Here is a 12,354-nt window from a genome sequence, read left to right on the forward strand (position 1 = left end):
TGCAGGAAATGCCAAGACAGTTTATAGAAAGATCAGATGACAGAAGGAATGGCCTAGGAGTTGGAGAGAAGCTAAGCGTCTGCAGGTTAGTGAAGTCAGGAACCTAATTAATCAGTGACAAGAAATGCAGAGCTGGTTGTTGAGTCAGTGGCTGAACGAGAAAGTTACAGGAACTCTCACAGAAGACATGTCCTCACTCCTGCTCTTAGCTGTAACTAATTTTGGATTAGCAAAATTTATGTGCTGAATGAATGCTTTATTTTTTTTTCCAACTCGACATGCCTGTCTAGACTTCGAACTTTATTAGCAGTGAAGAGAAAATCAGCTGGATTACATAAAACATTTTCAGGCAGATTAACAAATTACTTACCCCTTGTTCAACGTCTGTCCTGACTGCGAAGGGCTAAGAAAGTTAGAATCCGGCCTCCTGGGAAGAAAGGAAGGCCACCCCCTCCTCTATTTCGTGCAGGAGCTTTTCCACTCCTAGTCAAATGGTGGTGCTAGCTCTTTAGTTTTGAGTTGCTGCATTTCCTAATTTCATGGTCCTAACAGCCTCCTGTCTACTGCCTCAGAACGGATTTCACCAAAACTGAAAATGCAGTCTCCTTGCTCAGAAGCTCCTTAACGGGCTCGGAAGGTTAGTCTTCCTTTCTCTTGCCCATTCTGTACCTTAAGAAGACAGTCTTTGAGTGGCATTCTTCTCAAGTAGGTACTCCTGTTTCTTTCTCTCAACGTAAGTTTTTCCTCTGTGTGCGACTATTTACCAGCATGATGTAACTTTAGAGCTTCCTTCTCATGTTAAAAGATGTTCATTTTTCTCTTAATGCTCCAGGGGTATTTTGCAAAGTTGCTGGCAAGCATTTACCGCAACATTAAGATGTTGAATCTAAACTTGGTACAAAGTGGAAACTCACTTTTAGAGTAATATTCAGCTGAGTCAGAGGGCAACACAGCTACCCTTTTCTCAGGACGGCACTGACAGACTGTCTGCCTGCCTCAGATAACGTATACTGGATCCAGCCCTTGCTAGGACGTACTGTATTGTCGAAATGCGTTGGAATTTTAGGAGTTATTAATTGGACTGATCACTACTAGTATGAACGTCCTACCTGTTTTCTTAATCTGGTGGCAGAATTTACGTTGTGTTTGCACAAGGCAGTCTGAACAAGCCAGTGTTTGTCTCCCGAAGGCAGTCAAGTTTTCTGAAAAGCTACGCAATCTAGCAATACAAAAGTTAGACAGCCGGTCTTTAAATTGCCCTGTGATTTTAGGCAAGTTCTTTGGAGTCCTGCAGCCTCAGTTTGCTCTCACGTGAAAAAAACTAGCGGTCATTTGTTTTTGCAGTGGGTGGCGTGTGCATTAATGCCTCCCCCACATATGGCAGTGTGCGACTTGAGTAATGATGTGGCAGTCACAAAATACAGGGCAGGATACTTTCATTTTGGTTAGAGGAATGCCACACGTTTCAGGAAATGTGCGTTGAGTTGTAAGTTTCATGCTTTGTCAAGAGGATAACCAGTTTTTGTTCTCTCAGACACGCTCCTAGAAGCCAGTGTGATTTTTTTTTTTTTTTAAATAAGGGTTGGGCTTTATCAGGACTTGGGATCATCACACTGATTCCTGTTCAAATTTCTGTTGGCTCTATGGGCCAGATCTAATAGACTTGTAGAGCAACTCCACACGTGAGGTTGCTGGGAAAGTCATCTGGTTTTGAGTATGATATATATTAATGTTATATACGATAGATGTTAATGTTGAGAGTGAAATTATGGATACGAAGTAGTATTTCAATTTTATCGTAAAAAGCTCTGAGAGCCAAAAGAAATGAAATTGGATGGCAACTTCGGAGACCAGGGGTTCAGAGCCCACTCCTGCTCTATACAAGTCCTTCCTAATTTCTCAAAAGTAAATGTTTGCTCCCATTTTGTGACTATTTTATGAAGACTGCCCACTAGGCCTTGGCGTGCATGGCTGTAATAGTCCAGAGATTAGAGGCAATGCTGTAGAGGTTGTTAGATTTAAAAAAAAAATTAGGAATAAAAATAATGTAGGTACCAGAGGCATAACATGTAGGAAAAAAGCACGAAATTTTGATTATAAATAAAAGGGTCATATTTACCACCAGGGTGTTTATCTTAGACCCTTGCAAATATTTATTTTATTTTATTGCTCTTGACACTCAAGGAAAGGTATAAAGCTCATGTGTCTTCAACCTGCTGCAAGAATAGTAAAAAACATGATCTTTCATTTAGATTAACTCTGACTTTTCACTCAGTTTAGGATTTAGAGCTAGCTACCTCCGTCTTCCCCCCAGCACTCACTTTAAATGTCTGTACAGTACAAATATTCATACTGGGCCTCTGCTAAACATTTTTACGTAGTTATCTGTGGGTTCTTGGAGTGTTTGTCTATATTTGTTCAGCCCAGTTGGTCAGAGCAAACTCTCGGGCTGAGGGCCCCGTGGTTGGGCTTCAGTTTGCTTTGAACACTGAACAGTTCTGCTCCATGGTAGCAGATCGACTACAAAGAAAAGTAGCCAAGAATGAGAGTGACCAGCTCTGAGTAGACCATCCACATGGTGAAACTGTCGTAGCCTACGTGTCATCGATGCCGGTTGAGATGTGGTCCTGCCCTCCCATCTTCGTCAGGGTTGTTCTCCGTTGTGAGTCCCCTGGGAAGCTCCTTCCAGCAGGTGCTATTTTTCAAGCAGGTCTTTTACAGGTGGCTTTTGATGATGGTGATGGTGATGATGGGCAGCATCTGGGCAGCATCTCAGCCGACTTCCTCTGGATCATTCCCACCGGACAACAGCAAAACCTTGCTGGTTCTTTCTAAGAAGCATAACATTTTCTCTCTGAAAGCATGTGACTCTTTTTGAAGATGAAGAGGCTTGTACTGGCTATTCACTCACAAAAATATTTTGCTAGAAAGCTTCTACTTCTGCTTAGGTCTTCCATAGCAGTAGCTCTTTGGTGAGGAGGCAGACATTAGATAGTTCAAGTCAAATCCCCAGGAGATGTCTGAGTCCAAGCGATAGTGCACCCCGCCCCGCCGCCCCCAACCTATGTGATTCATCTCTGGTCTCCGATGCCTCACCTGTGAAGTCAGAAAAATAAGACTAGCTACTGGATATAATTGTATGGAATAAGTGAGGTGAAGCCACTCAGTAAACCACTTGCAGTCTACAGGTGTTAGAAACTCAGTATGACAAAGTTATTTAAAAAAAAAAAAAGATGTATTTATTTATTTTAGAGAGAGAGACAGTGAGGGAGCTCGAGAGCATGCACGCAGGAGCGGGGGCGAGGGGCAGAGGGAGAAGGAGAGAAGCAGACTCCCCGCTGAGCGCAGAGCCTGACAAGGGGCTCGACCTCACAACCCTGGGATCATGACCTGAGCTGAAATCAAGAATTGGAGGCCTAACTAACTGAACCACCCTGGCGCCCCACAAAGTCATTTTTATTGCAGGCATAGTACAGTGCCTGCTAATAAGTGTTGGTGGAATAAATGACAAAACTCATGGTCAGCACCATAGCTGCTAGGAATTTGTATCCGTCTGGTGGTAACTGGGAAATTGACCTGAAAAAAAAAATGGGGCAATCAATCCAGCCAGCTGAGTGTGCCTCCTGTAGAAATGCCACCGCCTTTGTAACGAGCACCAAGTGTTGGAAGAGAAAGCAGAGAACCTCCGACATCCCTCCCTCTATTATTCCTCTTCTCTGTGTCTGTAAGGATGGCCACATCCCTCTGTGATGAGAAGAGGAGCAAAGATAATGGGCAAATTCTTGCCAAGGCAAGTAGGTAAAAACTTGTTGTAAACACTTCACATTTGTTTTGATATCAAAAGAAGCATTTTGCTTGGTTGTTGGACAAGGCCTGGGTCTGTTCATATGTAGAGTTGTATTCTAACTTCTTGTTGTTTTTTTTTCTTTAAAGATTTTATTTATTTACTTGAGAGAGAGAGTGAGAAAGCGTGAGCAGGTGGAGAGGCAGAGACAGAGAATCTCAAGCAGACTCCGTGCTGAGCATGGGGCCCCACTCGGGCCTGCTGCAGGGCTCGACGCCGGGCTCGATCCCATGACTCATGAGGTCATGACCTGAGCCAAAACCAAGAGTAGGACACTCAACCCAGGGAGCTGTCCGGGCGCCCCATGTATGCTAATTTCTAATTCAGTGTCATGCCCAAGACCTGGGTTGGCCTTTCACTTAACAGCTCTGTAACAATTAACTTAGTGCCCATGAGGTGGTAATAATAGCAATTATATTAGCACCTGACGTTTAGGGAGTTCTTAACTTTGTGTAATACTTTTTATAGGGATTATCTCATTTAATGCTTAAAACAGCCCCAAATGATAAATGATATTATGACTCCAGTTTTACAAATGAGGAAACGCAGGCTTTGCAAAGTTAGGTCCTATGTCCAACGCTAGACAGCTTTATAAGTGACAGTTCTAAGACTTGAAGATAAACGTTTGCAAAGCCCATGCTCTCAGCCTTTCCTTGATATAATGTTATTTTCTAGAGTTTTTGATCCATGTGGTCCTTGCCTTGGAGAAGCAAGGTGAGTGCCTGGGGCTGGCCTGAGATAATAGTATACCTTCTTTATGCTGTAGTATCTTCGTCTGTAAAAGGAGAATAATGAATCTGACTTACAGAAGATTTATGGCTATTGATGAGGTTTGATTAAACAATGTATATAAAAGAGCTTTGTAAAAAGTTCAGTTTTATAAAATATGTTTTTAAATAGAATGTATATGTTCTTAGTTACATATAGAATCTTGTCACTGAATGAATGAGAGTAGCTCTGGTGGGGTGCTATGAAATGCTATGAGAGGGGGTCAGCTTGTGTCCTAAAGAACTGAGTGTGTGCACAGTGGTGGAAGTATGGGTGGCCAAGTTGGTGAATATGGCAGGCAAGATGGGTGGGGTTTTGGAGGAAGAGTAGCAGATAGACTTCAAGAGCCAGCATGTTACTGCTCTGAGTAATCCTCTTCCTGGGACTTGCCTGGAGTCTTCCGGATGCTCTCTGACTTCTTTGTGAGGACAAGTGGCTAGAAGCTGTCCTAACTTTTCTATTCTAAAAGCCACAAGGATTTGTGTTGGTTGTACACCTGGGGCTGCATTTTCCTAACCCCTGCTTTCGGGAGCTTAATCTGATTCCACTCTCCTGTTTACCGCTGTCATGAACACTCAGTTCTTTGGGGTTTCCTGCTACAAATGGATACAACTGAGGCATAGCCCCTTTCTTGCTGCCTGGAAGACAATAAATAGGCCCTTTGTGGGTTACTGCCAGTCACAAGGGGGAAGAGACAGGCCACAACAAAGGGACAATTCTGGGGAAGATGAAAAGTGTAGCATTCCTTGCCTTTGCTGGGGTATGTTGCCACTGGGTTTTGGCATTTCTTTTTCCTCTGATCTCATCAAACTCTTCTCTTATCACATGGCCAGACGCTAGCTGACCCCTCAAACATACCTCTTCCTCTAGGATGGTTCAGAGGAAGCCCACAAAACCCTTTCCCAAATAGGCAATCTGCATTTCGGGGATGCTTCTTCCCTCTGAGTTTCCTAGAAATGATCTCATTGGGGTATTTACTTTCAGAATTTTTATAAAGACACCAAGAAATCCAAAGAAAATTTGAGTTTATCCTACAGGAAACGTTAGTCTTACCAATCATTTGCTAAGATTCATTTTCTTAAAGTGATGCATAAAAAGGTATTTAATAATCACATGTAATAATCCGTTTAAATATATTTCACTTTAAAACTATGTGACAATACAGATATAAATTTATTTTTGATATGGATTTTTGAAAATCCTATGTGCATTAAGTTTATACTAAAGGACATTTAGAGATTAGGGTTACTCAGAATCTAGTGTAGTTTAACTTGATACACACTGTAAAATTCTTTTCCTGATTTTATTTAAGGAAGAGGCAATATTTTAAGGGCCCTGTCATAGTTAATTAAGGTCTGTCCCAGAGTCTCTGCTCCTGCACAAACCTGAAGTGCCTCAAGTGCAAAGATGGGGTTTTTATTCAGACTTGCACTCCTGTGCCTTGAGAAGTGTTGGGATATACCAAGGGCTTGGGACATAACTGTTGTGTGCAGTGGAGCCTGACAGGTTCTTTGACATTCACTATCGGTTACGGTCAGTAACACATAATGCGATGTAGGACTATCAGATCATAAGTGTAAGGTGCACTATAGACCATAGTGTTGCGGAATGTAAGGCAGTGGAGTAGAACGTGCCAGGTGCTTTGAGAGCGATAAGCACCGAGGTGTGAAAGCACAAAGAGGGGGGAATTATTTCTGGTTGAGGTTGGTGGAGGATGGGTGGGGAAGGGCAGTGGGGGGGCGGGGGTGGTGAAGGATGGTTTCATATAGGAACTCTCATGTAGACATTTGTCCATGAGCTTACAGGATGGGTAATGTTTACGCAGAAAGATGTAAGGAAAGGGGGGCGCCTGGGTGGCACAGCAGTTGAGCGTCTGCCTTCGGCTCAGGGCGTGATCCCAGCGTTGTGGGATCGAGCCCCACATCAGGCTCCTCCGCTATGAGCCTGCTTCTTCCTCTCCCACTCCCCCTGCTTGTGTTCCCTCCCTCGCTGGCTGTCTCTGTCTCTGTTGAATAAATAAATAAAATCTTTTTTTTTTAAAAAAGAAAGATGTAAGGAAAGGGAAGAGCATAAGCAAAGGCATGAGGAGAAAGGTTTTGGGGAATCGTTCACCAGCTTGCAGGACCACGGGTGAGAAGTATGCTCGGAGGTGGTATGAGATGATCTAGGAATGGAGATGTAAATGCCACATCTTTGGACTTGATAGTGCAGATATTAAAGATTTTCGGGTAGGGCTGGAATGAGATAGAAACTTAAGCTTAGGGAAATACTGTGTAGATTGATGTTTTCAGATGAAGAGTGAGTACATCAGTTTGGAGGGGATTGGAATAGTTCAAGAGAGGTGTAATACAGTTTAAACAATCTTTTTGGACACGCTTTTTGAAATCATGATGGTTTATGGTTGTAAGGAAGATTTTGTTTCAAAAGTGACTAGCAGAGAAAGAAGGTTGGGGGTCAAAATATATTACTCTGCCACCGATACACTGAGTGACCTTAGTAAATGACTTGCACGCTCAGTGCTGTTTTTCCAACTGTAAAGTGGGCATGATAACTACCAAACTCCTGTCAAAGATCCTATTGGTGATACAATGAAGGTTAAGTGATAGAACTTTGAAAAGTAACACACTTCATATATGTGTAAGATGCTGTTAACTTGGAATACTTTCTTAGCAAAATTATTTTATTTGGACAAGATATAGATTCAGAAGAAAATTGTTCATGTTTCTGTTAGATTTGATTAAAATTATTATTTTTTTTCTAGTTATTAAATGGGTACTTTATATTGCGTGCTGAACAAGTCTTTTTTAAAAAGTTTATTGTGGTAAGAACAGTTAACATAGGATCTATCCTCTTAACTAATTTCAAGTGTACGATACATTTTTGTTGACTCTAGGTCCAACGACGTACAGCTGATCTCTAGAGCTTATTCATCTTACTTAACTGAACTTTACATCTGTTGATTAATAACTCCTCCTCCAGCCCTTGGTAACCACCATGTCTGTCTTCGATTTTAGGAATTTGACTATTTCGGATACTTCATAGAAGTGGAATCATGCAATACTTACTTTTGTGGGTCTGGCTTATTTCACTTACTATAATAGTCCTTAAGGTCCATAAATGTTGCATGTTTCATGTTGCAGAATTTCCTTCTTTTTTAAGGCTAAATGGGATTCCATTGTGTCTATATACCACGTTTTCTTGATGAGCTCATCTGTTGGTAGACATTGAGGTTGTTTTCACATTAAACAGACTATTTCGAATGGGGTAGCAAGGAACATGGGAGTGTTAATAGCTCTTCCATATCCTGATTTCAATTCTTTTGGATATATACGCAGAAGTGGGACTGCTGGATCATCTGATAGTTCTAGTTATTATTATTATTATCTTTTTTTTTTAGAGAGAGAGAGTTAGAGTGCCAGTGGAGGCAGGGAAGGGCAGAGGGAGAGGAAAGAGAGAATCTTAAGTAGGCTCCATGCCCTGTGCAGAACTTGACCAGGGCTCCATCTCACAACCCTGAGATCACGACCCGAGCTGAAATCAAGAGTAGGATGCTTAACCAACTGAGCCACCCAGGCGCCCCCTAGTAGTTCTGTTTTTAATTTTTTGAAGAACCTCCATAGTGGCTGCAGCATTTTGCGTTCTCACAGTGTGCAAGGGTTCAGATTTCTTCACATCCTCACCCATACTTGTTGTCTTTTGTTTTTTGGTGATAGCCATCCTGACAGATAAGAGGTGATAGATTGCTGTGGTTTTGATTTGCATTTCTTGAGTGATTAGCAATGATGAGCACTTTTTTATATACCAGATGGCATTTGTATGTCTTCTTTGGAAAAATGTCCAGTCCGTAGCCCATTTTTAATCACATTATTAGTTTTTATGTTATTGAGTTGTAGAGTTCGTTATGTATTTTGGACATTAACCCCTTATTACATATATAGTATGCAAATATTTTCTCCCACTCTGTAGGTTGTCTGGTTGTCTTTTCATTCTATTGATTGTTTTTTGCTGTGCAGACGCTTTTTAGTTTAGTGTAGTCTTGCTTATGTTTTTAATTTTAATTTTTTTTGTTGCTGTTGCCTGTGCCTTTGCTCATATACATGAAATTGTTGCCAAGTCCAATGTCATGAAGCTTGTTTTCTGTTTTTTCTTCTAGGAGTTTTACAGTTTCAGGTCTTAGGTTTCAGTCTTTGATCTATTTGGAATTGATTTTGATGTGTGGTGTAAGATGACATCAAATTTTATTCTTTTGCATGTGGCTATCCGGTTTTCTCAACACCCTTTGTTGAAGAGATTATTCTTTTCCCATAGTGTGTTCTTGGCACCCTTGTTGAAGATCAAGTGACTGTATACGTGGGTGCTTATTTAGGGCTCTCTGCTCTGTTCCGTTGGTCTATGTGTCTGTCTAGGCCGATACCTTACTGTTTTGATTACTGTAGCTTCATGATAAGTTTTGAAGTCAAAATAAATTTTGAAACCAGCTTTGTTTCAACAAGTTTTTCTATTTTGAGACCCCATTTCCTCACCAATTAAATGAAGGCATTGGACATGGGGAGCTGTATGGTTCCCGTGCTCAGACCATTTTATGATTCTATAATTCTTGCTTTCAGCAATCTCTAGAACAATGAATTGAGATTTTCTCATAAGCACAATCAAACCTACAGGCATCTATGCTGAAAATAAAAGAAAGACATGTCATCATTCCATTGATTTAGGACTTGAGTTGGAGAAGAAGACAGTGCTGTCTCTTGCAGCTGCCTAAACTGCTTTCTGCTAACGGGGATGGGGGAGCTGAATCGAGTGATTTGAGGATAGAGGGAAGGGAGCAGATTATGTTTTCTATTTTGCTTCTTTTTCTTTTCTTCTAAGGGGAATAAAAGGCAAGGACATCAATTAAAAAAAAAAAGCAGACTCACTGGGGTGTGGGGTGGGGGGAAAGGCCAAGCACACTAGGTAATTTAATTTCAGTTACAATAAATCTCAAGTGATGATACTACACTCCCGAGACTGTTCCATGGTGGGCAATGCCTGGGCTTTGTATTTCAAGCCCAGAAATACAGGGAGAAGATGACATCATAATATTCAGCATGAAGAACATTGTTTGTTGTTTATACCTCCATGTCCCTGAGGCTTCACAAATCAAGCAAAGAGGTACTTCAGATCTACTTTGTGAAGGAAAAGACTCATAGAAAAACGTTTTCTAGGAAAGGAAAAAGTAGAAAGCAAAGGTTTCCTGCTTATGGCATTCATGTTGCCTAAGCGATATTAATGTTGAGTATTAATCATTCAGACCAGTTCACAAATTATTCACATTCAGACTACGCAGGGCCCTTGCTTTACTTTCATCACAGCATCTGGATTCTATCCATTTTACTCCTCCCTCAGCACTTGGAATAGAAACGAGATTTAAATGTGCCAATTTTCTACTTGTTAGCAGCCGTGGTAATATGTTCAGTGGGAAAGGGATTTATACCATTAAATAGAAGGCAGTTTTTGGATTGTTTAAGGCTTTAATTTGTTGATGGGATTCCTAGAACCCACTACCATCGATATTTGAGGATTGAGTACATTAGACAAGTTTCTAGATCTACAACAGTGCAGCTAATGAGGGCTGCACTTGATTTTCTTATCCAATCCTTTAGTTCTAAATTTATTGCCAATTTTATTTATCAGACTTATTCTCAGGGGAGTAGTATTTGCTGTGGCCACAAGGAAACATCTGTGAGCTTAAACCTTAGAGGCAGTTAGCCAGTTAGAACATTTGGCATATGAGGCTTACATTGCAGAAGAGAAAAATTAATCAAGGCAATCCATAAAGATATTGAGAAGGCAACTAAAAAAATGTCTTATCACTGACACACTGAAGTATTGAGTTTGTGTTAATTAAGAAATGTCAGAATACATAATGAATCAACTAGGAGTGTCATATTATGGCAAGTTTGGAAGTTGATGTCAATCTCTACCGCCAGGATTTATGGTAGATTATATAATGGAATCCTGAGTTCTAAGAGATCAAAGGAAAATGCTGGCTTTTTCTTCATCCATTTTCTTAGGTCAAGCCTACCCAGCAAGAAGCCAAGTGGAGAGTTGAGCAATTATCTGAAGTGGGCAGTAGAGACAGCCAAAACCAGATAAAACATAACCAGAAAGTCACCATGGAGGGAAAATGTGGACCGAAAATAGAAGGGATGGGGATAGAATGTCAAACAATTTGGTCAGTGTCCACAGTTCAAGTTCACTGGATAACAGCCAATTCCTTGCTTCATATAATTAGAACTGGGGTTAAAGAAATGAGTTCATTACCAAGGTTGTTGCATGTTTGTGCAAAATTTCTCTGTATCTGTGTTACTATCTATGGCATGTCTAATTCTGAGTATTTCCAGGGATTGCATTTCACTATTTTGGATTACTGGCTTGAGGAAGCCCATATAATCTGTAGATTTACATGGAGAAAAATTTTCTTTTATAGATTAATTGAATATTGTATTTAATTAGTCCTCTCCCCAACTCCAAGCATATGCTTATGAATTTTCCATTGAAAACCCTGGTAATCACTTTATCATTTCCTCATGAAGTAATTTCTGTATCCCCTTAATTTTAGTAGAGCGTATTAATGAAGCATACAAGTCTCCTATAATAGGATTTGCATTATTTTTGGTTTTAAAAAAAAAGCCTACCAATGTCTTAGATCAATGTGGTGCTTTTTTCCTTTTATTTGATGTGGAAACCATAAACAGCTTACTTTGAGCTAATGTTTTCTAGACCTAAAATATAGTTATCAGTCTATTGGCCCCTGTAAATCTGTCACTGTATACCTGTTAATCCTGAAGACTCCTTAATTCAATGTTAAGCTTTCAATTTGTTGCTTTTAAATTGAGAAAAAAGTTCATAAATTAGGTTCATCGCTGTTTTAAATTAAGAAAAAAGAATTTTTCACTGTCATATCCTGTACATTTGAAGCTGTTGTGTAGCATTGTTTAAAAAAGACTCTGTGTATTTATTTGAGAGAGAGAGAGAGAGCGCAAGCCCGGGAGGGGGGCGGTAGAGGGAGAGGGAGAAGCAGACTCTCCACTGAGCAGGCAGCCCAATGCGGAACGTGATCCCAGGACCCTGAGATCATGACCTGAGCTGAAGGCAGATGCTTAACTGACTGAGCCACCCAGGTGCCCCTGTTGTATAGCATTTTAGAAACAAAAAATAACCCAGGGCCTCTTTTCAATAGCTCGGTTTGATGTTTGAAATCTACAGTGAAAGTTGCCCATGGAGTATTCTTGAAGCACTTTCAAGGCAATCTACTGGAATATCTTATAATAAAATAAAAATTTAAGAAGAATTTTTCTTGCAAGTAAGGATTAAGAGAGCTGTTTTATAAGTAATAGGATAAAGGTATGTATTAAGTGGCATTGCTAAGTTCCTTACTTGCTGTGTGGAGTGACTGCATTCCCCATCATATTAGCAATGGCTGCATCTGTGGTAGACCCATACCACACAGCCACAGCAGGTGCACCTCTGCTGCTGAACACATACTTGAGAGACTGTGGGCCAGGACTGTTTGCTGTAATGGCAATATCTATCTATAGAAATGGAAGTAGACCTGAGTCGGACCTACGGACCTGAGTTGGTATAGCTGATGGGGGCATATGCATTCCCCACAAATCCTTCCTAATAGTGTCAGTGGTGAATAGCTTCTGCCCTGCATGGCTTTGTAAAAGAATATGATCAAGGAATTTGAGCTGAATGGACAA

General features: G+C 40.7%; 1 protein-coding gene across 3 annotated transcripts in view; it reads left to right on the forward strand.

Annotated features, from left to right (window-relative positions):
* Positions 1-264: 264 nt before the first annotated feature.
* ESR1 (estrogen receptor 1) overlaps positions 265-12,354 on the forward strand; it is a 360,927-nt gene continuing 348,837 nt past the window's right edge. Inside the window, exon 1 of one of the 3 annotated variants that reach the window (XM_087865591.1) lies at positions 265-733. The gene's annotated coding sequence lies outside the window, so the exon portion shown is untranslated. The remainder of the gene's footprint in view (positions 734-12,354) is intronic. The other 2 variants (XM_045805367.2, XM_045805366.2) reach the window with 2 other exon arrangements.

The sequence above is a fragment of the Ursus americanus genome, chromosome 11 (genome assembly GCF_024610735.1).
Source record: "Ursus americanus isolate L20-20 chromosome 11, mUrsAme1.1.p, whole genome shotgun sequence".
Classification (NCBI taxonomy): Eukaryota; Metazoa; Chordata; class Mammalia; order Carnivora; family Ursidae; genus Ursus; species Ursus americanus.